The sequence below is a fragment of the Schistocerca gregaria genome, unplaced genomic scaffold, assembly GCF_023897955.1.
Source record: "Schistocerca gregaria isolate iqSchGreg1 unplaced genomic scaffold, iqSchGreg1.2 ptg000758l, whole genome shotgun sequence".
Classification (NCBI taxonomy): Eukaryota; Metazoa; Arthropoda; class Insecta; order Orthoptera; family Acrididae; genus Schistocerca; species Schistocerca gregaria.
This window is the reverse complement of record NW_026062129.1, coordinates 66607-90145: the sequence shown is the minus strand read 5'-3', so window position 1 is coordinate 90145 and position 23539 is coordinate 66607. Positions and strand designations below refer to the sequence as shown.

The 23539-nt window shown below is 49.8% G+C and overlaps 14 non-coding genes across 14 annotated transcripts; all 14 read right to left on the bottom strand.

The window, feature by feature from the left end:
* Positions 1 to 560: 560 nt before the first annotated feature.
* Positions 561 to 679, bottom strand: LOC126321646 (5S ribosomal RNA). The gene has a single exon (XR_007558410.1). It is a non-coding gene; the product is annotated as a 5S ribosomal RNA (ribosomal RNA).
* Positions 680 to 1765: 1086 nt separating this feature from the next.
* LOC126321645 (5S ribosomal RNA) lies at positions 1766 to 1884 on the bottom strand. Its single transcript, XR_007558409.1, has one exon. It is a non-coding gene; the product is annotated as a 5S ribosomal RNA (ribosomal RNA).
* A 1086-nt stretch (positions 1885 to 2970) lies between these two features.
* LOC126321644 (5S ribosomal RNA) lies at positions 2971 to 3089 on the bottom strand. Its single transcript, XR_007558408.1, has one exon. It is a non-coding gene; the product is annotated as a 5S ribosomal RNA (ribosomal RNA).
* A 1086-nt stretch (positions 3090 to 4175) lies between these two features.
* LOC126321643 (5S ribosomal RNA) lies at positions 4176 to 4294 on the bottom strand. The gene has a single exon (XR_007558407.1). It is a non-coding gene; the product is annotated as a 5S ribosomal RNA (ribosomal RNA).
* Positions 4295 to 5380: 1086 nt separating this feature from the next.
* On the bottom strand, positions 5381 to 5499 carry LOC126321642 (5S ribosomal RNA). Its single transcript, XR_007558406.1, has one exon. It is a non-coding gene; the product is annotated as a 5S ribosomal RNA (ribosomal RNA).
* A 1086-nt stretch (positions 5500 to 6585) lies between these two features.
* On the bottom strand, positions 6586 to 6704 carry LOC126321641 (5S ribosomal RNA). The gene has a single exon (XR_007558405.1). It is a non-coding gene; the product is annotated as a 5S ribosomal RNA (ribosomal RNA).
* A 1086-nt stretch (positions 6705 to 7790) lies between these two features.
* On the bottom strand, positions 7791 to 7909 carry LOC126321640 (5S ribosomal RNA). Its single transcript, XR_007558404.1, has one exon. It is a non-coding gene; the product is annotated as a 5S ribosomal RNA (ribosomal RNA).
* Positions 7910 to 8995: 1086 nt separating this feature from the next.
* LOC126321638 (5S ribosomal RNA) lies at positions 8996 to 9114 on the bottom strand. The gene has a single exon (XR_007558402.1). It is a non-coding gene; the product is annotated as a 5S ribosomal RNA (ribosomal RNA).
* Positions 9115 to 10200: 1086 nt separating this feature from the next.
* Positions 10201 to 10319, bottom strand: LOC126321637 (5S ribosomal RNA). Its single transcript, XR_007558401.1, has one exon. It is a non-coding gene; the product is annotated as a 5S ribosomal RNA (ribosomal RNA).
* A 7254-nt stretch (positions 10320 to 17573) lies between these two features.
* LOC126321694 (5S ribosomal RNA) lies at positions 17574 to 17690 on the bottom strand. Its single transcript, XR_007558457.1, has one exon. It is a non-coding gene; the product is annotated as a 5S ribosomal RNA (ribosomal RNA).
* Positions 17691 to 18776: 1086 nt separating this feature from the next.
* On the bottom strand, positions 18777 to 18895 carry LOC126321636 (5S ribosomal RNA). The gene has a single exon (XR_007558400.1). It is a non-coding gene; the product is annotated as a 5S ribosomal RNA (ribosomal RNA).
* Positions 18896 to 19981: 1086 nt separating this feature from the next.
* On the bottom strand, positions 19982 to 20100 carry LOC126321693 (5S ribosomal RNA). Its single transcript, XR_007558456.1, has one exon. It is a non-coding gene; the product is annotated as a 5S ribosomal RNA (ribosomal RNA).
* A 1086-nt stretch (positions 20101 to 21186) lies between these two features.
* On the bottom strand, positions 21187 to 21305 carry LOC126321692 (5S ribosomal RNA). Its single transcript, XR_007558455.1, has one exon. It is a non-coding gene; the product is annotated as a 5S ribosomal RNA (ribosomal RNA).
* Positions 21306 to 22391: 1086 nt separating this feature from the next.
* Positions 22392 to 22510, bottom strand: LOC126321635 (5S ribosomal RNA). Its single transcript, XR_007558399.1, has one exon. It is a non-coding gene; the product is annotated as a 5S ribosomal RNA (ribosomal RNA).
* Between the last annotated feature and the right edge of the window lie 1029 nt (positions 22511 to 23539).

Here is a 23539-nt window from a genome sequence, read left to right as displayed (position 1 = left end):
TCCATTTCTTCTAGCGGCGAAAGATAAATTTTTGTTTACAAATTTGCATTTGTACACTGCTACAAAACTATAAGCCCTGGCGTATTTCAGAACAGTCCTGTCGTGTCATACTCTTGTTATTTCTAGAGACACTTTGTCTGACTTCATTTTTTGGCTACCCCTGCCAGCCCTCTTTTCCAGAGTACCCAGGCGGTCACCGATCCGAATACTAACGATGTTGCTTATCGTCGGTGATCGTACCAGAACAGTTGATTTTCTGTTTTTTTAGTTTTTTATTTAATTATTTAGTTTTTTGGAATTTAGCGCTCCTACAAAACAGTAGGCTCTGACGCATTTCAAGTGCACATCTGTCGATTCGCAGTGTTTCGTTACTTTCAAGGAGTTCCTACCACCCTTCCTTCGCGCATTCTTGCTCAAACTGAGTTCATTACTGTAATTTCGCATCTTACGTTTAATACAGTAGTTTAAAATGCTTGTGGGAGCATCTTTGTCGCACCTGAGAGTTAGTATGAAAAGAGGGCTGCCAGGTGTAGTGACATGAAATTTAAAAGAAGAGAGAGAGCCAACAGCACCCGGTGTTCCCAGGCGGTCACCCATCCAAGTACTAACCGGGCCCGATGTTGCTTAACTTCGGTGATCGGACGAGAACCGGTGTATTCAACATGGTATGGCCGTTGGCGTCCTTATACTGTAGCCGCACGGCAGAAGAATGCTTCGCCTCTCCTTCCAACACACGCAATCGCCATTTTCGGTGGCACATTTGACGCAAAGCACGTCCTTCCTCCTCGACACTCGCGGGAGACGCACCTTGTTATTGTCAACCAGCGCAGGTCTTGCGCGCGGCCGGGCGGCGGGTGGACTGCGCGGGGTGTGTCAGTGTCCTGCTGGACCGAGGGAAGCGTTCTCACCTGCCTGACACGCGTCGCGCTTCCAGATATTTGCGTAATTCGCATGGTGCATTCTCGGCTGTCCCCTTCCGTCCCGACTTGTCCCGACTTTGCTCGACTGCCGCTCGCTGCCGCTCGGGTCGTGGTCCATATGACAGCACAAGCACGAGAAACAACTGCGAGACTGGCGCCGGACTGACCGGCGTGTGCGAGGCGCCGTGTGCGGCCGTTCGGAGCTACTAGAGCAGTGCTGTTCCGTGCAATGCCGTGGAAAGGTGCGAAAACACGGACACAAGACACAGGCGGTTCGACAAAGCATCCATTTCTTCTAGCGGCGAAAGATAAATTTTTGTTTACAAATTTGCATTTGTACACTGCTACAAAACTATAAGCCCTGGCGTATTTCAGAACAGTCCTGTCGTGTCATACTCTTGTTATTTCTAGAGACACTTTGTCTGACTTCATTTTTTGGCTACCCCTGCCAGCCCTCTTTTCCAGAGTACCCAGGCGGTCACCGATCCGAATACTAACGATGTTGCTTATCGTCGGTGATCGTACCAGAACAGTTGATTTTCTGTTTTTTTAGTTTTTTATTTAATTATTTAGTTTTTTGGAATTTAGCGCTCCTACAAAACAGTAGGCTCTGACGCATTTCAAGTGCACATCTGTCGATTCGCAGTGTTTCGTTACTTTCAAGGAGTTCCTACCACCCTTCCTTCGCGCATTCTTGCTCAAACTGAGTTCATTACTGTAATTTCGCATCTTACGTTTAATACAGTAGTTTAAAATGCTTGTGGGAGCATCTTTGTCGCACCTGAGAGTTAGTATGAAAAGAGGGCTGCCAGGTGTAGTGACATGAAATTTAAAAGAAGAGAGAGAGCCAACAGCACCCGGTGTTCCCAGGCGGTCACCCATCCAAGTACTAACCGGGCCCGATGTTGCTTAACTTCGGTGATCGGACGAGAACCGGTGTATTCAACATGGTATGGCCGTTGGCGTCCTTATACTGTAGCCGCACGGCAGAAGAATGCTTCGCCTCTCCTTCCAACACACGCAATCGCCATTTTCGGTGGCACATTTGACGCAAAGCACGTCCTTCCTCCTCGACACTCGCGGGAGACGCACCTTGTTATTGTCAACCAGCGCAGGTCTTGCGCGCGGCCGGGCGGCGGGTGGACTGCGCGGGGTGTGTCAGTGTCCTGCTGGACCGAGGGAAGCGTTCTCACCTGCCTGACACGCGTCGCGCTTCCAGATATTTGCGTAATTCGCATGGTGCATTCTCGGCTGTCCCCTTCCGTCCCGACTTGTCCCGACTTTGCTCGACTGCCGCTCGCTGCCGCTCGGGTCGTGGTCCATATGACAGCACAAGCACGAGAAACAACTGCGAGACTGGCGCCGGACTGACCGGCGTGTGCGAGGCGCCGTGTGCGGCCGTTCGGAGCTACTAGAGCAGTGCTGTTCCGTGCAATGCCGTGGAAAGGTGCGAAAACACGGACACAAGACACAGGCGGTTCGACAAAGCATCCATTTCTTCTAGCGGCGAAAGATAAATTTTTGTTTACAAATTTGCATTTGTACACTGCTACAAAACTATAAGCCCTGGCGTATTTCAGAACAGTCCTGTCGTGTCATACTCTTGTTATTTCTAGAGACACTTTGTCTGACTTCATTTTTTGGCTACCCCTGCCAGCCCTCTTTTCCAGAGTACCCAGGCGGTCACCGATCCGAATACTAACGATGTTGCTTATCGTCGGTGATCGTACCAGAACAGTTGATTTTCTGTTTTTTTAGTTTTTTATTTAATTATTTAGTTTTTTGGAATTTAGCGCTCCTACAAAACAGTAGGCTCTGACGCATTTCAAGTGCACATCTGTCGATTCGCAGTGTTTCGTTACTTTCAAGGAGTTCCTACCACCCTTCCTTCGCGCATTCTTGCTCAAACTGAGTTCATTACTGTAATTTCGCATCTTACGTTTAATACAGTAGTTTAAAATGCTTGTGGGAGCATCTTTGTCGCACCTGAGAGTTAGTATGAAAAGAGGGCTGCCAGGTGTAGTGACATGAAATTTAAAAGAAGAGAGAGAGCCAACAGCACCCGGTGTTCCCAGGCGGTCACCCATCCAAGTACTAACCGGGCCCGATGTTGCTTAACTTCGGTGATCGGACGAGAACCGGTGTATTCAACATGGTATGGCCGTTGGCGTCCTTATACTGTAGCCGCACGGCAGAAGAATGCTTCGCCTCCCCTTCCAACACACGCAATCGCCATTTTCGGTGGCACATTTGACGCGAAGCACGTCCTTCCTCCTCGACACTCGCGGGAGACGCACCTTGTTATTGTCAACCAGCGCAGGTCTTGCGCGCGGCCGGGCGGCGGGTGGACTGCGCGGGGTGTGTCAGTGTCCTGCTGGACCGAGGGAAGCGTTCTCACCTGCCTGACACGCGTCGCGCTTCCAGATATTTGCGTAATTCGCATGGTGCATTCTCGGCTGTCCCCTTCCGTCCCGACTTGTCCCGACTTTGCTCGACTGCCGCTCGCTGCCGCTCGGGTCGTGGTCCATATGACAGCACAAGCACGAGAAACAACTGCGAGACTGGCGCCGGACTGACCGGCGTGTGCGAGGCGCCGTGTGCGGCCGTTCGGAGCTACTAGAGCAGTGCTGTTCCGTGCAATGCCGTGGAAAGGTGCGAAAACACGGACACAAGACACAGGCGGTTCGACAAAGCATCCATTTCTTCTAGCGGCGAAAGATAAATTTTTGTTTACAAATTTGCATTTGTACACTGCTACAAAACTATAAGCCCTGGCGTATTTCAGAACAGTCCTGTCGTGTCATACTCTTGTTATTTCTAGAGACACTTTGTCTGACTTCATTTTTTGGCTACCCCTGCCAGCCCTCTTTTCCAGAGTACCCAGGCGGTCACCGATCCGAATACTAACGATGTTGCTTATCGTCGGTGATCGTACCAGAACAGTTGATTTTCTGTTTTTTTAGTTTTTTATTTAATTATTTAGTTTTTTGGAATTTAGCGCTCCTACAAAACAGTAGGCTCTGACGCATTTCAAGTGCACATCTGTCGATTCGCAGTGTTTCGTTACTTTCAAGGAGTTCCTACCACCCTTCCTTCGCGCATTCTTGCTCAAACTGAGTTCATTACTGTAATTTCGCATCTTACGTTTAATACAGTAGTTTAAAATGCTTGTGGGAGCATCTTTGTCGCACCTGAGAGTTAGTATGAAAAGAGGGCTGCCAGGTGTAGTGACATGAAATTTAAAAGAAGAGAGAGAGCCAACAGCACCCGGTGTTCCCAGGCGGTCACCCATCCAAGTACTAACCGGGCCCGATGTTGCTTAACTTCGGTGATCGGACGAGAACCGGTGTATTCAACATGGTATGGCCGTTGGCGTCCTTATACTGTAGCCGCACGGCAGAAGAATGCTTCGCCTCTCCTTCCAACACACGCAATCGCCATTTTCGGTGGCACATTTGACGCAAAGCACGTCCTTCCTCCTCGACACTCGCGGGAGACGCACCTTGTTATTGTCAACCAGCGCAGGTCTTGCGCGCGGCCGGGCGGCGGGTGGACTGCGCGGGGTGTGTCAGTGTCCTGCTGGACCGAGGGAAGCGTTCTCACCTGCCTGACACGCGTCGCGCTTCCAGATATTTGCGTAATTCGCATGGTGCATTCTCGGCTGTCCCCTTCCGTCCCGACTTGTCCCGACTTTGCTCGACTGCCGCTCGCTGCCGCTCGGGTCGTGGTCCATATGACAGCACAAGCACGAGAAACAACTGCGAGACTGGCGCCGGACTGACCGGCGTGTGCGAGGCGCCGTGTGCGGCCGTTCGGAGCTACTAGAGCAGTGCTGTTCCGTGCAATGCCGTGGAAAGGTGCGAAAACACGGACACAAGACACAGGCGGTTCGACAAAGCATCCATTTCTTCTAGCGGCGAAAGATAAATTTTTGTTTACAAATTTGCATTTGTACACTGCTACAAAACTATAAGCCCTGGCGTATTTCAGAACAGTCCTGTCGTGTCATACTCTTGTTATTTCTAGAGACACTTTGTCTGACTTCATTTTTTGGCTACCCCTGCCAGCCCTCTTTTCCAGAGTACCCAGGCGGTCACCGATCCGAATACTAACGATGTTGCTTATCGTCGGTGATCGTACCAGAACAGTTGATTTTCTGTTTTTTTAGTTTTTTATTTAATTATTTAGTTTTTTGGAATTTAGCGCTCCTACAAAACAGTAGGCTCTGACGCATTTCAAGTGCACATCTGTCGATTCGCAGTGTTTCGTTACTTTCAAGGAGTTCCTACCACCCTTCCTTCGCGCATTCTTGCTCAAACTGAGTTCATTACTGTAATTTCGCATCTTACGTTTAATACAGTAGTTTAAAATGCTTGTGGGAGCATCTTTGTCGCACCTGAGAGTTAGTATGAAAAGAGGGCTGCCAGGTGTAGTGACATGAAATTTAAAAGAAGAGAGAGAGCCAACAGCACCCGGTGTTCCCAGGCGGTCACCCATCCAAGTACTAACCGGGCCCGATGTTGCTTAACTTCGGTGATCGGACGAGAACCGGTGTATTCAACATGGTATGGCCGTTGGCGTCCTTATACTGTAGCCGCACGGCAGAAGAATGCTTCGCCTCCCCTTCCAACACACGCAATCGCCATTTTCGGTGGCACATTTGACGCGAAGCACGTCCTTCCTCCTCGACACTCGCGGGAGACGCACCTTGTTATTGTCAACCAGCGCAGGTCTTGCGCGCGGCCGGGCGGCGGGTGGACTGCGCGGGGTGTGTCAGTGTCCTGCTGGACCGAGGGAAGCGTTCTCACCTGCCTGACACGCGTCGCGCTTCCAGATATTTGCGTAATTCGCATGGTGCATTCTCGGCTGTCCCCTTCCGTCCCGACTTGTCCCGACTTTGCTCGACTGCCGCTCGCTGCCGCTCGGGTCGTGGTCCATATGACAGCACAAGCACGAGAAACAACTGCGAGACTGGCGCCGGACTGACCGGCGTGTGCGAGGCGCCGTGTGCGGCCGTTCGGAGCTACTAGAGCAGTGCTGTTCCGTGCAATGCCGTGGAAAGGTGCGAAAACACGGACACAAGACACAGGCGGTTCGACAAAGCATCCATTTCTTCTAGCGGCGAAAGATAAATTTTTGTTTACAAATTTGCATTTGTACACTGCTACAAAACTATAAGCCCTGGCGTATTTCAGAACAGTCCTGTCGTGTCATACTCTTGTTATTTCTAGAGACACTTTGTCTGACTTCATTTTTTGGCTACCCCTGCCAGCCCTCTTTTCCAGAGTACCCAGGCGGTCACCGATCCGAATACTAACGATGTTGCTTATCGTCGGTGATCGTACCAGAACAGTTGATTTTCTGTTTTTTTAGTTTTTTATTTAATTATTTAGTTTTTTGGAATTTAGCGCTCCTACAAAACAGTAGGCTCTGACGCATTTCAAGTGCACATCTGTCGATTCGCAGTGTTTCGTTACTTTCAAGGAGTTCCTACCACCCTTCCTTCGCGCATTCTTGCTCAAACTGAGTTCATTACTGTAATTTCGCATCTTACGTTTAATACAGTAGTTTAAAATGCTTGTGGGAGCATCTTTGTCGCACCTGAGAGTTAGTATGAAAAGAGGGCTGCCAGGTGTAGTGACATGAAATTTAAAAGAAGAGAGAGAGCCAACAGCACCCGGTGTTCCCAGGCGGTCACCCATCCAAGTACTAACCGGGCCCGATGTTGCTTAACTTCGGTGATCGGACGAGAACCGGTGTATTCAACATGGTATGGCCGTTGGCGTCCTTATACTGTAGCCGCACGGCAGAAGAATGCTTCGCCTCTCCTTCCAACACACGCAATCGCCATTTTCGGTGGCACATTTGACGCAAAGCACGTCCTTCCTCCTCGACACTCGCGGGAGACGCACCTTGTTATTGTCAACCAGCGCAGGTCTTGCGCGCGGCCGGGCGGCGGGTGGACTGCGCGGGGTGTGTCAGTGTCCTGCTGGACCGAGGGAAGCGTTCTCACCTGCCTGACACGCGTCGCGCTTCCAGATATTTGCGTAATTCGCATGGTGCATTCTCGGCTGTCCCCTTCCGTCCCGACTTGTCCCGACTTTGCTCGACTGCCGCTCGCTGCCGCTCGGGTCGTGGTCCATATGACAGCACAAGCACGAGAAACAACTGCGAGACTGGCGCCGGACTGACCGGCGTGTGCGAGGCGCCGTGTGCGGCCGTTCGGAGCTACTAGAGCAGTGCTGTTCCGTGCAATGCCGTGGAAAGGTGCGAAAACACGGACACAAGACACAGGCGGTTCGACAAAGCATCCATCTCTTCTAGCGGCGAAAGATAAATTTTTGTTTACAAATTTGCATTTGTACACTGCTACAAAACTATAAGCCCTGGCGTATTTCAGAACAGTCCTGTCGTGTCATACTCTTGTTATTTCTAGAGACACTTTGTCTGACTTCATTTTTTGGCTACCCCTGCCAGCCCTCTTTTCCAGAGTACCCAGGCGGTCAACGATCCGAATACTAACGATGTTGCTTATCGTCGGTGATCGTACCAGAACAGTTGATTTTCTGTTTTTTTAGTTTTTTATTTAATTATTTAGTTTTTTGGAATTTAGCGCTCCTACAAAACAGTAGGCTCTGACGCATTTCAAGTGCACATCTGTCGATTCGCAGTGTTTCGTTACTTTCAAGGAGTTCCTACCACCCTTCCTTCGCGCATTCTTGCTCAAACTGAGTTCATTACTGTAATTTCGCATCTTACGTTTAATACAGTAGTTTAAAATGCTTGTGGGAGCATCTTTGTCGCACCTGAGAGTTAGTATGAAAAGAGGGCTGCCAGGTGTAGTGACATGAAATTTAAAAGAAGAGAGAGAGCCAACAGCACCCGGTGTTCCCAGGCGGTCACCCATCCAAGTACTAACCGGGCCCGATGTTGCTTAACTTCGGTGATCGGACGAGAACCGGTGTATTCAACATGGTATGGCCGTTGGCGTCCTTATACTGTAGCCGCACGGCAGAAGAATGCTTCGCCTCTCCTTCCAACACACGCAATCGCCATTTTCGGTGGCACATTTGACGCAAAGCACGTCCTTCCTCCTCGACACTCGCGGGAGACGCACCTTGTTATTGTCAACCAGCGCAGGTCTTGCGCGCGGCCGGGCGGCGGGTGGACTGCGCGGGGTGTGTCAGTGTCCTGCTGGACCGAGGGAAGCGTTCTCACCTGCCTGACACGCGTCGCGCTTCCAGATATTTGCGTAATTCGCATGGTGCATTCTCGGCTGTCCCCTTCCGTCCCGACTTGTCCCGACTTTGCTCGACTGCCGCTCGCTGCCGCTCGGGTCGTGGTCCATATGACAGCACAAGCACGAGAAACAACTGCGAGACTGGCGCCGGACTGACCGGCGTGTGCGAGGCGCCGTGTGCGGCCGTTCGGAGCTACTAGAGCAGTGCTGTTCCGTGCAATGCCGTGGAAAGGTGCGAAAACACGGACACAAGACACAGGCGGTTCGACAAAGCATCCATTTCTTCTAGCGGCGAAAGATACATTTTTGTTTACAAATTTGCATTTGTACACTGCTACAAAACTATAAGCCCTGGCGTATTTCAGAACAGTCCTGTCGTGTCATACTCTTGTTATTTCTAGAGACACTTTGTCTGACTTCATTTTTTGGCTACCCCTGCCAGCCCTCTTTTCCAGAGTACCCAGGCGGTCACCGATCCGAATACTAACGATGTTGCTTATCGTCGGTGATCGTACCAGAACAGTTGATTTTCTGTTTTTTTAGTTTTTTATTTAATTATTTAGTTTTTTGGAATTTAGCGCTCCTACAAAACAGTAGGCTCTGACGCATTTCAAGTGCACATCTGTCGATTCGCAGTGTTTCGTTACTTTCAAGGAGTTCCTACCACCCTTCCTTCGCGCATTCTTGCTCAAACTGAGTTCATTACTGTAATTTCGCATCTTACGTTTAATACAGTAGTTTAAAATGCTTGTGGGAGCATCTTTGTCGCACCTGAGAGTTAGTATGAAAAGAGGGCTGCCAGGTGTAGTGACATGAAATTTAAAAGAAGAGAGAGAGCCAACAGCACCCGGTGTTCCCAGGCGGTCACCCATCCAAGTACTAACCGGGCCCGATGTTGCTTAACTTCGGTGATCGGACGAGAACCGGTGTATTCAACATGGTATGGCCGTTGGCGTCCTTATACTGTAGCCGCACGGCAGAAGAATGCTTCGCCTCTCCTTCCAACACACGCAATCGCCATTTTCGGTGGCACATTTGACGCAAAGCACGTCCTTCCTCCTCGACACTCGCGGGAGACGCACCTTGTTATTGTCAACCAGCGCAGGTCTTGCGCGCGGCCGGGCGGCGGGTGGACTGCGCGGGGTGTGTCAGTGTCCTGCTGGACCGAGGGAAGCGTTCTCACCTGCCTGACACGCGTCGCGCTTCCAGATATTTGCGTAATTCGCATGGTGCATTCTCGGCTGTCCCCTTCCGTCCCGACTTGTCCCGACTTTGCTCGACTGCCGCTCGCTGCCGCTCGGGTCGTGGTCCATATGACAGCACAAGCACGAGAAACAACTGCGAGACTGGCGCCGGACTGACCGGCGTGTGCGAGGCGCCGTGTGCGGCCGTTCGGAGCTACTAGAGCAGTGCTGTTCCGTGCAATGCCGTGGAAAGGTGCGAAAACACGGACACAAGACACAGGCGGTTCGACAAAGCATCCATTTCTTCTAGCGGCGAAAGATAAATTTTTGTTTACAAATTTGCATTTGTACACTGCTACAAAACTATAAGCCCTGGCGTATTTCAGAACAGTCCTGTCGTGTCATACTCTTGTTATTTCTAGAGACACTTTGTCTGACTTCATTTTTTGGCTACCCCTGCCAGCCCTCTTTTCCAGAGTACCCAGGCGGTCACCGATCCGAATACTAACGATGTTGCTTATCGTCGGTGATCGTACCAGAACAGTTGATTTTCTGTTTTTTTAGTTTTTTATTTAATTATTTAGTTTTTTGGAATTTAGCGCTCCTACAAAACAGTAGGCTCTGACGCATTTCAAGTGCACATCTGTCGATTCGCAGTGTTTCGTTACTTTCAAGGAGTTCCTACCACCCTTCCTTCGCGCATTCTTGCTCAAACTGAGTTCATTACTGTAATTTCGCATCTTACGTTTAATACAGTAGTTTAAAATGCTTGTGGGAGCATCTTTGTCGCACCTGAGAGTTAGTATGAAAAGAGGGCTGCCAGGTGTAGTGACATGAAATTTAAAAGAAGAGAGAGAGCCAACAGCACCCGGTGTTCCCAGGCGGTCACCCATCCAAGTACTAACCGGGCCCGATGTTGCTTAACTTCGGTGATCGGACGAGAACCGGTGTATTCAACATGGTATGGCCGTTGGCGTCCTTATACTGTAGCCGCACGGCAGAAGAATGCTTCGCCTCTCCTTCCAACACACGCAATCGCCATTTTCGGTGGCACATTTGACGCAAAGCACGTCCTTCCTCCTCGACACTCGCGGGAGACGCACCTTGTTATTGTCAACCAGCGCAGGTCTTGCGCGCGGCCGGGCGGCGGGTGGACTGCGCGGGGTGTGTCAGTGTCCTGCTGGACCGAGGGAAGCGTTCTCACCTGCCTGACACGCGTCGCGCTTCCAGATATTTGCGTAATTCGCATGGTGCATTCTCGGCTGTCCCCTTCCGTCCCGACTTGTCCCGACTTTGCTCGACTGCCGCTCGCTGCCGCTCGGGTCGTGGTCCATATGACAGCACAAGCACGAGAAACAACTGCGAGACTGGCGCCGGACTGACCGGCGTGTGCGAGGCGCCGTGTGCGGCCGTTCGGAGCTACTAGAGCAGTGCTGTTCCGTGCAATGCTGTGGAAAGGTGCGAAAACACGGACACAAGACACAGGCGGTTCGACAAAGCATCCATCTCTTCTAGCGGCGAAAGATAAGTTTTTGTTTACAAATTTGCATTTGTACACTGCTACAAAACTATAAGCCCTGGCGTATTTCAGAACAGTCCTGTCGTGTCATACTCTTGTTATTTCTAGAGACACTTTGTCTGACTTCATTTTTTGGCTACCCCTGCCAGCCCTCTTTTCCAGAGTACCCAGGCGGTCACCGATCCGAATACTAACGATGTTGCTTATCGTCGGTGATCGTACCAGAACAGTTGATTTTCTGTTTTTTTAGTTTTTTATTTAATTATTTAGTTTTTTGGAATTTAGCGCTCCTACAAAACAGTAGGCTCTGACGCATTTCAAGTGCACATCTGTCGATTCGCAGTGTTTCGTTACTTTCAAGGAGTTCCTACCACCCTTCCTTCGCGCATTCTTGCTCAAACTGAGTTCATTACTGTAATTTCGCATCTTACGTTTAATACAGTAGTTTAAAATGCTTGTGGGAGCATCTTTGTCGCACCTGAGAGTTAGTATGAAAAGAGGGCTGCCAGGTGTAGTGACATGAAATTTAAAAGAAGAGAGAGAGCCAACAGCACCTTTTTTTTTTTTGTTTTTTTTTTTACAGTAGTTTAAAATGCTTGTGGAAGCATCTTTGTCGCACCTGAGAGTTTTTCATGGAAAGAGGGCTGGCAGGTGTAGTGACATAAAATTTAAAAGAAGAGAGGGAGCCAACAGCACCTTTTTTTTTTGTTCTTTCACGTGAAAACGAAATGTGATAAATGCCTCCCATTTATACGCCAAAAACAGAAAGAGGAAACGGAAAGATAAGGCGGATTCACACCGTAACAATCGATGATGACGACTGTCCAAAGGGAACACAAAACATTTGTACGCAACCAGGACGACGCATCCACCGGAAAAGGAAAGTCATTGTCGGTCGGGCATCGAGCGTGGCCGGCAGGCGGCGGCAATGAGGGCAGGGGTCAATTAGTCTGAGGCCTGGCCACAGTGTCGCCCCCACACCCGTCATCACTCATATCGACCGTAAAACAAAACAATATTTCATGTATGAAAAAAAAAAAGAGAAATCGCAACAGCCTAGGTGTAGTAAAAACAACATGAAACAAAACGCCATTTTTAAGCGCCGGTAATCCCGGTGTGAAATCCCACACCGACGAAAGGTTCCAAAAGTGCCGAGCGCAGACACGTGACGAGAAGTGGGAGCGCTCGACAGTAAAAGAAATGAAAAAAAAGAAAAAAGAAAAAATAACGCAAACAGTCACCACTAGAAACTAGAACTGAAACATCAGTAAAGAATCTCGTCACGCCACATACGGGGAAAAAATGAAAAAAGAAAAAAGAAACTAATAATACCGACACTCATGCCAAACAAGAAGTTTGGCAATAACGTCCAGAAAAAACTGAAAAGACTTCTGATGTCGTTCGATAGTCAAGTTTCGGCAATTTTCGTTCCAGAAAACATAGAGAAAGTCGCATTTATTCATATTGTGTCGCTCAAGGGCAATTTGAAAATACGAGACAATAACATCCATGTTACGCAGGTACCGACATACGCGCAAAAGCATGCGCCAGTGCGACCTGCAAAAAATTTGCAAAATTTTGCCGATAATGTGGCGATGTCTGAATCTGAGAATGTTGGGTCCATAAAAAGGTAAGGAAGTCCAAATCGGTACACAACTTTAAAGAGAAAATAGCAAAAACTGTATGGCCAAAGATCCACACCGTGGCATTGCGCTTGGTGGTGGGGTAGACGACACACTGCGGAATTAATACATCATCCACAGTAACGGTTCGAGCGTCCACCCGCTGAATCAGACGAATCATATCCCTGGCGACGTCCCAAACACGGCGGAAGCGGTCACATGCAAAGCGGTGTTCAAGAGTATCGTCGACAGTACACACGTCACACACTCCAGATGGGATAAGGTTGATGGAATGAAGTTTGGAGTTGGTGGGGATGGTGCGATGCACCACCTTGTACCATGCAGCGTGTACGGAAGCCGGGAGGACTTTGTTGGCGAGGTTTTGCCACACTGCCACCCAGTTGCAGCGTGGCAATCGATACTCCCACTTGCAACGAATAGGAGGTCCGCGTATAGCATCGCAGACAGCGCTAACCGTGTGGGCGGAGATGTCACGAAGTGTCAGGTAACTATTATCGAAATAGTAGCGGCGCACGTAAGAAAGATAAAACGGGATGTGCGACACAGAAACAGGTGCCACTTCAGAATGAGGACGATAACGATTAAAAACAACCGCGGTGGGACTGCAAGGTGCCTTCTGCATAACAGCGGTAATTCTCTTCCAAAGGAGAGCCGCACATTTGGCTGAAAAATCGACAAGTCCCAAACCGCCGTCGGACAGGCCCAAGGTACAGACAGCATGTGACACCTTAAAAATCTCCCCCCTCCATAAAAACCAGTAAATCGCCTGTGTGATGGCGCGCCCCAATTGCTTGGGTACCGGGAGAACCTGAGCAAGGTACCACGCCCTTGCCAAGAAGTTATTATTTATTAACTGCACCTTTTCCCGAAGGGCCAAATTTCGGACCGCATGGATCTTGACAACAGCACGAATCCGATGCAGCGTAGGCCGCCAATTTAATGCTTCCATCTGCTGTGGATTCGAGGATAAAAGGACTCCAAGAACTTTATGCTGCTGCTGTACACAGAACCAGTCCCTACGAAGGGTACGTGCGCGGGCGGTGAGCGGTAAAAGAACAGTTTTCTGTGTATTGACAATCGCCCCCGTAGCTTGTTCAAAGTTGTGCAGAACGACTTGCAACCTGTCAACATCGTCTAAATGCTCAATAAATACGCCAAGGTCATCAGCGTATGCTTTACAAACCAATCTGGTAGTCCCCATCTGAATGCCGCGACATTCCTGACCGATATAGCGGAGGAGGGGATCCAGCGCAATGGCAAAAAGCGCCATGGAAAGCGGACACCCTTGCCGCACGGAGCGACCTACACGAAAAGCAGGAGTAAGACGACCATTAACACAGATGCGTGACGTAGCATTTTGCAACAGATGCGTCACTAATTTGGTAAATTTATAACCAAACCCCATGCGTACCAAAACCTGACGCAAATAAAAATGACTAATACGGTCAAAGGCATTCTTAAAATCAACTAATAAAATCGCCGCAGTCCGAAGCCGAGCACTTTTTACATAACCAATGCAGTCCCTGTAAGCAAGGATAGCGTCAAAGATATTCCGATCGCGCACCGCACACGTTTGCTGAGGACTAAGTACCGCCGGCAAAATGTTTTTAAGTCGCTGAGCGACGCAGCGCGTGACGATCTTGTAGTCAACATTTAATAAAGTAATCGGACGGACAGCGTCGATATTTGGCACAGCATTGGATTTGGGAACGAGCGTCACAACCCCCTCCACAAAGGCAGCTGGTACAGTCACACCATTTCGAATATCATTTACCAAATCTACTAAAATCTCACTAAAAAGATGAAAAAATTTCAAATAAAATTCCGCAGGAATCCCATCTGGGCCTGGAGACTTCCCGTTGGGACTCCGCCGAACGGCATCGAGAACTTCATCAGACGTAAAGGCGTCAGTTAAATGATTCCTGTCCGGGCGAGTTAAAACATGGGGTACAGTCTGAAAAAAATCTCGCAACGCGTCGGAATCCACATCAACAGCACGGAAAAGTGAAGCGAAATGTTCAAAAATATCTGTTTCAATTTCCGACTGTACAGAAGTTCGATCGCCGTTTCGCAGCCGCCAAACATTAATCTTCAAACGTTCACGGCGTTTGCGTTCCCTGTGTAAATGGTAAATGGACAGAGGTTCCCCAGTAACAAGTCCCGCAGGCTGACTTCGGACGGTCACCCCATCACTAACGGCACGCATGTCAAGTAAAAGCTTTGCTTGAAATTGCTTCAGAGTAGGCAACAACTCGGGCTGTGACGTCACCCGCAACGCTAAGTCCCGTAAACAAGCCTGGCGGAAGCGAGCCGTTGCCCGACGCCAGCGTGCCGCCTCACGGCTGTAATCAATTAAAAATTTCCTAATCGCCGGTTTAACTATCGCAACCCACCACTCAATGGTGCTACTATGACCGCCTCGAGTCCGCAACAACCGTTGCCATAGACGGTTAAAACAAGTCACAAAATGGTCGTCATTGAGTAAACTGCAATTGAACTTCCACAAATTGGTACGGCGAGGAACACACAAACGAGGCAATAAAAGACGACAGGAGTAACTGGAGTGGTCAGAAAATACGACAGGAGTCACGTCAGCACTACAAATACGGGCAGACAGCTGCCTAGACACATAAATCCGATCGAGGCGGCTACGCCCGGTACCGTAAAAATAGGTGAAGTAGGTGAAATCCGGGTGTAAAACACGCCACGTGTCGAGCAGCTGAAAACTAGTGACTAAAGTACCCAGCTCGTGACATTTGTTTGGACGCGGCTCTTGATCGCTGTCGTCTAAAACACAATTAAAATCACCCCCAACGATTAAAGTATCGACATTCCTGGATAGAAGCTGACACAAATCTCTACCATAAAATTCAGCCCTGGCCGGTTTAACATTTCCTGACGGAGCGTACACATTTACAAACACAATTCCAAAAATGGTACAAGCAACAGCGCGACCGTTCGGTAAAATGTCAACGTTAGATATTGGTAAGCCAGAACGCACTAAAATTGCAGTGCCCGTATCGTTATCAGGGGCAATATTATCAATCACAGTAAAATCAGTAAAATCATGCAAAAACAAAAGCGCTTCACAAGTCACCTCCTGTAAAAAAGCGACGTGACAGTTATTATCATACAAGAAATTTTTTAAAATCATAGTCTTCTGCGGATTTCGCAACTTATTAAGATTAACTGTTAAGATGTTCCACTGGCTACAGTCGTTAACCATATACACGTAATAACACAGTTAAAAAACAAGAAAATAAAAGAAAAACATGAAATTTGCTTAAAACAAGATAAAACATACAAACTTGCTAGGAGGGGGAGGACATACAATGAGTCACACTAATGGTTACCACCGGCCTCCACGTCCGCCGACCAATCCTGTGACTGACTAGGAAGGGGGGGCGGGGGCGGTGGAGTCCCAGAAACTGTGACGGCACCTTCTGTGGCGGAATGCTCCACGGCGGGCATTTCGACATCCGAAGATAAAGGCGGCACCAAATCGTGGGTGGAAGGGGGGGCACGACGAAGGTGCGAATCTTCGGCCTTTCTTTTGGTTGGAAAGGGGGAAGGTGTCACAGACAAAGGCGGATCCACCGCCATGCCGGAATCGGCATCAGAAGTCGGTTGGCTCAGGAAGGTTTTCAAATGTTGCACCGCGATGTCACGTTTCTGCGTTGCAGCAACAACATCACCCTCCGGCTGAGTGCGGGAAGAGGTCTGCTTTTTCGCGTGGCGCCTGCTGCCTCCCCCCTGAGACGGGCGGTGGCCGAGGTCTACGCCGTCGCGCGCGGCCGGTTGTCGGGAGGTCGGTTGCCCGACCGACCGAACCTGAGGGGGGGCAGGAGCACGCGCCACCGGAGACGGACTCCGATTTTTGTCCGAAAAACCACGCGTATTAAACGAAGCAGAGCTACTGGCACTACGTAAACGTGGGGTGCCAGAAGCTCGAGCGACATTCCGGTCCCTACGCGGTTTCGGTGCAGTAAAAGCTTCACGTTCTACAACAGCACTGGCAGCAGAAAGACTGTCGGGGACGGTAGTAGGAGCAACCGCCGATATGTCGGGTTCCGTAACCGGGACAGTATGCGGAACAATTTCTGCCGACATCGGCACGGATTGCGGTGAGACTTCGTCCACTACCGGTTTTTCAAAAACAGATTCAGTTGTCGCAGCCGCGAGCAAAGAAGGCTCAACAGGAGGTTCAGAAACAGAAACAGAGTCACTATCAGGAACAGACGTGTCCATGACGTCAGCGGCGGCCGATACAGGGGGGGCGGCCGCGAGTTGCACACGTGCGGGGGGGGCGGATCCTAAACTCGTTGCAGCAACAGAAGCAAAGCTAGGCCCACTTAAAACGTCCTCACGTGGCAACTGAACAGGCTGCCTGCGTTTAGGACAGTTTTGTCGGTAATGACCAACAGCACCGCAAAAGGAACACGTCTGAGGTTGACCACTATAGGTTATAAAAGCACGATGACCGTTAACTAACAAGAAGGACGGAATATGCTGTCGTACTATCATCTTTACACTCCTCACACCGTTTTCGACCTGAAAAACATAGGCGGAAGACCACTTCTCTTTAAAAACAGATAGCACGGTCCCGTACGGCCGCAAATGACGAGATATTGTGTCATTCCGGATTTCAAAAGGCAAGTTGAACACACGAACATTTCGAAGGCCAAAGCCACCATGAGAAATAGTCACGTTACTAATGCGACCGTCTAGATGTCGAAATTTACGGATACCATCATTAACATTTACCACGGTATCACACAATTCGGGAGTTTTCAACTTCAAAAACACGGAATTGATAAAAGTATCAAATTGAACTCCGAGAACGTCATCGGTCGACAAACACAATTCCTCAAGTATCCAACGGTGAATTTCGAAAGCTGACGGTTTTCCGACGGAACTATCGAATTCGCATTGCACATTATTTTGTCGTTCTTCACTATTATCATACAACATTGCCATAACTTACGGACTTGATGAAATGTAGCCGCGAGGCAGGAGACAGACGACACGCGAGGCGCCGCCGGCCAAGTCGCACAAGGAAGTACTGCTCGCTCGGCACCCGGTGTTCCCAGGCGGTCACCCATCCAAGTACTAACCGGGCCCGATGTTGCTTAACTTCGGTGATCGGACGAGAACCGGTGTATTCAACATGGTATGGCCGTTGGCGTCCTTATACTGTAGCTGCACGGCAGAAGAATGCTTCGCCTCTCCTTCCAACACACGCAATCGCCATTTTCGGTGGCACATTTGACGCAAAGCACGTCCTTCCTCCTCGACACTCGCGGGAGACGCACCTTGTTATTGTCAACCAGCGCAGGTCTTGCGCGCGGCCGGGCGGCGGGTGGACTGCGCGGGGTGTGTCAGTGTCCTGCTGGACCGAGGGAAGCGTTCTCACCTGCCTGACACGCGTCGCGCTTCCAGATATTTGCGTAATTCGCATGGTGCATTCTCGGCTGTCCCCTTCCGTCCCGACTTGTCCCGACTTTGCTCGACTGCCGCTCGCTGCCGCTCGGGTCGTGGTCCATATGACAGCACAAGCACGAGAAACAACTGCGAGACTGGCGCCGGACTGACCGGCGTGTGCGAGGCGCCGTGTGCGGCCGTTCGGAGCTACTAGAGCAGTGCTGTTCCGTGCAATGCCGTGGAAAGGTGCGAAAACACGGACACAAGACACAGGCGGTTCGACAAAGCATCCATTTCTTCTAGCGGCGAAAGATAAATTTTTGTTTACAAATTTGCATTTGTACACTGCTACAAAACTATAAGCCCTGGCGTATTTCAGAACAGTCCTGTCGTGTCATACTCTTGTTATTTCTAGAGACACTTTGTCTGACTTCATTTTTTGGCTACCCCTGCCAGCCCTCTTTTCCAGAGTACCCAGGCGGTCACCGATCCGAATACTAACGATGTTGCTTATCGTCGGTGATCGTACCAGAACAGTTGATTTTCTGTTTTTTTAGTTTTTTATTTAATTATTTAGTTTTTTGGAATTTAGCGCTCCTACAAAACAGTAGGCTCTGACGCATTTCAAGTGCACATCTGTCGATTCGCAGTGTTTCGTTACTTTCAAGGAGTTCCTACCACCCTTCCTTCGCGCATTCTTGCTCAAACTGAGTTCATTACTGTAATTTCGCATCTTACGTTTAATACAGTAGTTTAAAATGCTTGTGGGAGCATCTTTGTCGCACCTGAGAGTTAGTATGAAAAGAGGGCTGCCAGGTGTAGTGACATGAAATTTAAAAGAAGAGAGAGAGCCAACAGCACCCGGTGTTCCCAGGCGGTCACCCATCCAAGTACTAACCGGGCCCGATGTTGCTTAACTTCGGTGATCGGACGAGAACCGGTGTATTCAACATGGTATGGCCGTTGGCGTCCTTATACTGTAGCTGCACGGCAGAAGAATGCTTCGCCTCTCCTTCCAACACACGCAATCGCCATTTTCGGTGGCACATTTGACGCAAAGCACGTCCTTCCTCCTCGACACTCGCGGGAGACGCACCTTGTTATTGTCAACCAGCGCAGGTCTTGCGCGCGGCCGGGCGGCGGGTGGACTGCGCGGGGTGTGTCAGTGTCCTGCTGGACCGAGGGAAGCGTTCTCACCTGCCTGACACGCGTCGCGCTTCCAGATATTTGCGTAATTCGCATGGTGCATTCTCGGCTGTCCCCTTCCGTCCCGACTTGTCCCGACTTTGCTCGACTGCCGCTCGCTGCCGCTCGGGTCGTGGTCCATATGACAGCACAAGCACGAGAAACAACTGCGAGACTGGCGCCGGACTGACCGGCGTGTGCGAGGCGCCGTGTGCGGCCGTTCGGAGCTACTAGAGCAGTGCTGTTCCGTGCAATGCCGTGGAAAGGTGCGAAAACACGGACACAAGACACAGGCGGTTCGACAAAGCATCCATTTCTTCTAGCGGCGAAAGATAAATTTTTGTTTACAAATTTGCATTTGTACACTGCTACAAAACTATAAGCCCTGGCGTATTTCAGAACAGTCCTGTCGTGTCATACTCTTGTTATTTCTAGAGACACTTTGTCTGACTTCATTTTTTGGCTACCCCTGCCAGCCCTCTTTTCCAGAGTACCCAGGCGGTCACCGATCCGAATACTAACGATGTTGCTTATCGTCGGTGATCGTACCAGAACAGTTGATTTTCTGTTTTTTTAGTTTTTTATTTAATTATTTAGTTTTTTGGAATTTAGCGCTCCTACAAAACAGTAGGCTCTGACGCATTTCAAGTGCACATCTGTCGATTCGCAGTGTTTCGTTACTTTCAAGGAGTTCCTACCACCCTTCCTTCGCGCATTCTTGCTCAAACTGAGTTCATTACTGTAATTTCGCATCTTACGTTTAATACAGTAGTTTAAAATGCTTGTGGGAGCATCTTTGTCGCACCTGAGAGTTAGTATGAAAAGAGGGCTGCCAGGTGTAGTGACATGAAATTTAAAAGAAGAGAGAGAGCCAACAGCACCCGGTGTTCCCAGGCGGTCACCCATCCAAGTACTAACCGGGCCCGATGTTGCTCAACTTCGGTGATCGGACGAGAACCGGTGTATTCAACATGGTATGGCCGTTGGCGTCCTTATACTGTAGCTGCACGGCAGAAGAATGCTTCGCCTCTCCTTCCAACACACGCAATCGCCATTTTCGGTGGCACATTTGACGCAAAGCACGTCCTTCCTCCTCGACACTCGCGGGAGACGCACCTTGTTATTGTCAACCAGCGCAGGTCTTGCGCGCGGCCGGGCGGCGGGTGGACTGCGCGGGGTGTGTCAGTGTCCTGCTGGACCGAGGGAAGCGTTCTCACCTGCCTGACACGCGTCGCGCTTCCAGATATTTGCGTAATTCGCATGGTGCATTCTCGGCTGTCCCCTTCCGTCCCGACTTGTCCCGACTTTGCTCGACTGCCGCTCGCTGCCGCTCGGGTCGTGGTCCATATGACAGCACAAGCACGAGAAACAACTGCGAGACTGGCGCCGGACTGACCGGCGTGTGCGAGGCGCCGTGTGCGGCCGTTCGGAGCTACTAGAGCAGTGCTGTTCCGTGCAATGCCGTGGAAAGGTGCGAAAACACGGACACAAGACACAGGCGGTTCGACAAAGCATCCATTTCTTCTAGCGGCGAAAGATAAATTTTTGTTTACAAATTTGCATTTGTACACTGCTACAAAACTATAAGCCCTGGCGTATTTCAGAACAGTCCTGTCGTGTCATACTCTTGTTATTTCTAGAGACACTTTGTCTGACTTCATTTTTTGGCTACCCCTGCCAGCCCTCTTTTCCAGAGTACCCAGGCGGTCACCGATCCGAATACTAACGATGTTGCTTATCGTCGGTGATCGTACCAGAACAGTTGATTTTCTGTTTTTTTAGTTTTTTATTTAATTATTTAGTTTTTTGGAATTTAGCGCTCCTACAAAACAGTAGGCTCTGACGCATTTCAAGTGCACATCTGTCGATTCGCAGTGTTTCGTTACTTTCAAGGAGTTCCTACCACCCTTCCTTCGCGCATTCTTGCTCAAACTGAGTTCATTACTGTAATTTCGCATCTTACGTTTAATACAGTAGTTTAAAATGCTTGTGGGAGCATCTTTGTCGCACCTGAGAGTTAGTATGAAAAGAGGGCTGCCAGGTGTAGTGACATGAAATTTAAAAGAAGAGAGAGAGCCAACAGCACCCGGTGTTCCCAGGCGGTCACCCATCCAAGTACTAACCGGGCCCGATGTTGCTCAACTTCGGTGATCGGACGAGAACCGGTGTATTCAACATGGTATGGCCGTTGGCGTCCTTATACTGTAGCTGCACGGCAGAAGAATGCTTCGCCTCTCCTTCCAACACACGCAATCGCCATTTTCGGTGGCACATTTGACGCAAAGCACGTCCTTCCTCCTCGACACTCGCGGGAGACGCACCTTGTTATTGTCAACCAGCGCAGGTCTTGCGCGCGGCCGGGCGGCGGGTGGACTGCGCGGGGTGTGTCAGTGTCCTGCTGGACCGAGGGAAGCGTTCTCACCTGCCTGACACGCGTCGCGCTTCCAGATATTTGCGTAATTCGCATGGTGCATTCTCGGCTGTCCCCTTCCGTCCCGACTTGTCCCGACTTTGCTCGACTGCCGCTCGCTGCCGCTCGGGTCGTGGTCCATATGACAGCACAAGCACGAGAAACAACTGCGAGACTGGCGCCGGACTGACCGGCGTGTGCGAGGCGCCGTGTGCGGCCGTTCGGAGCTACTAGAGCAGTGCTGTTCCGTGCAATGCCGTGGAAAGGTGCGAAAACACGGACACAAGACACAGGCGGTTCGACAAAGCATCCATTTCTTCTAGCGGCGAAAGATAAATTTTTGTTTACAAATTTGCATTTGTACACTGCTACAAAACTATAAGCCCTGGCGTATTTCAGAACAGTCCTGTCGTGTCATACTCTTGTTATTTCTAGAGACACTTTGTCTGACTTCATTTTTTGGCTACCCCTGCCAGCCCTCTTTTCCAGAGTACCCAGGCGGTCACCGATCCGAATACTAACGATGTTGCTTATCGTCGGTGATCGTACCAGAACAGTTGATTTTCTGTTTTTTTAGTTTTTTATTTAATTATTTAGTTTTTTGGAATTTAGCGCTCCTACAAAACAGTAGGCTCTGACGCATTTCAAGTGCACATCTGTCGATTCGCAGTGTTTCGTTACTTTCAAGGAGTTCCTACCACCCTTCCTTCGCGCATTCTTGCTCAAACTGAGTTCATTACTGTAATTTCGCATCTTACGTTTAATACAGTAGTTTAAAATGCTTGTGGGAGCATCTTTGTCGCACCTGAGAGTTAGTATGAAAAGAGGGCTGCCAGGTGTAGTGACATGAAATTTAAAAGAAGAGAGAGAGCCAACAGCACCCGGTGTTCCCAGGCGGTCACCCATCCAAGTACTAACCGGGCCCGATGTTGCTTAACTTCGGTGATCGGACGAGAACCGGTGTATTCAACATGGTATGGCCGTTGGCGTCCTTATACTGTAGCTGCACGGCAGAAGAATGCTTCGCCTCTCCTTCCAACACACGCAATCGCCATTTTCGGTGGCACATTTGACGCAAAGCACGTCCTTCCTCCTCGACACTCGCGGGAGACGCACCTTGTTATTGTCAACCAGCGCAGGTCTTGCGCGCGGCCGGGCGGCGGGTGGACTGCGCGGGGTGTGTCAGTGTCCTGCTGGACCGAGGGAAGCGTTCTCACCTGCCTGACACGCGTCGCGCTTCCAGATATTTGCGTAATTCGCATGGTGCATTCTCGGCTGTCCCCTTCCGTCCCGACTTGTCCCGACTTTGCTCGACTGCCGCTCGCTGCCGCTCGGGTCGTGGTCCATATGACAGCACAAGCACGAGAAACAACTGCGAGACTGGCGCCGGACTGACCGGCGTGTGCGAGGCGCCGTGTGCGGCCGTTCGGAGCTACTAGAGCAGTGCTGTTCCGTGCAATGCCGTGGAAAGGTGCGAAAACACGGACACAAGACACAGGCGGTTCGACAAAGCATCCATTTCTTCTAGCGGCGAAAGATAAATTTTTGTTTACAAATTTGCATTTGTACACTGCTACAAAACTATAAGCCCTGGCGTATTTCAGAACAGTCCTGTCGTGTCATACTCTTGTTATTTCTAGAGACACTTTGTCTGACTTCATTTTTTGGCTACCCCTGCCAGCCCTCTTTTCCAGAGTACCCAGGCGGTCACCGATCCGAATACTAACGATGTTGCTTATCGTCGGTGATCGTACCAGAACAGTTGATTTTCTGTTTTTTTAGTTTTTTATTTAATTATTTAGTTTTTTGGAATTTAGCGCTCCTACAAAACAGTAGGCTCTGACGCATTTCAAGTGCACATCTGTCGATTCGCAGTGTTTCGTTACTTTCAAGGAGTTCCTACCACCCTTCCTTCGCGCATTCTTGCTCAAACTGAGTTCATTACTGTAATTTCGCATCTTACGTTTAATACAGTAGTTTAAAATGCTTGTGGGAGCATCTTTGTCGCACCTGAGAG